The sequence below is a fragment of the Lottia gigantea genome (assembly GCF_000327385.1).
Source record: "Lottia gigantea unplaced genomic scaffold LOTGIsca_73, whole genome shotgun sequence".
Taxonomy (NCBI): domain Eukaryota; kingdom Metazoa; phylum Mollusca; class Gastropoda; family Lottiidae; genus Lottia; species Lottia gigantea.
Genome location: NW_008710453.1, coordinates 353,204 through 353,570, shown reverse-complemented (window position 1 = coordinate 353,570; position 367 = coordinate 353,204).

The following is a 367-nucleotide window of genomic DNA, read 5'->3' as shown; positions in this document are numbered from 1 at the left end:
TATATCTATATCTAGAAGAAAGTATATTATATTAACTTTCATCTTCAAGATCCGACATTTGGTCATGAACATCATCTTTCAAATATTCTTGAACGAAGATCTTGATCAAGTTGAATCTTCTTAATATAATATCTATAGAACGGTGTTCATTACCAGATATGTCTTATCATGTAACCCAAAACTCAAACAACTGTGATCAAACTTATTTACAGATGGATTGGATTGGATTGGATTTTGCATTTTGCATTTTGCATTTTACATTTTGCATTTTGCATTTTGCATTTTGCATTGGGAGATTGGAGATTAGAGATTGGAGATTGGAGATTAGAGATTAGAGATTAGAGATTGGAGATTGGAGATTGGATTA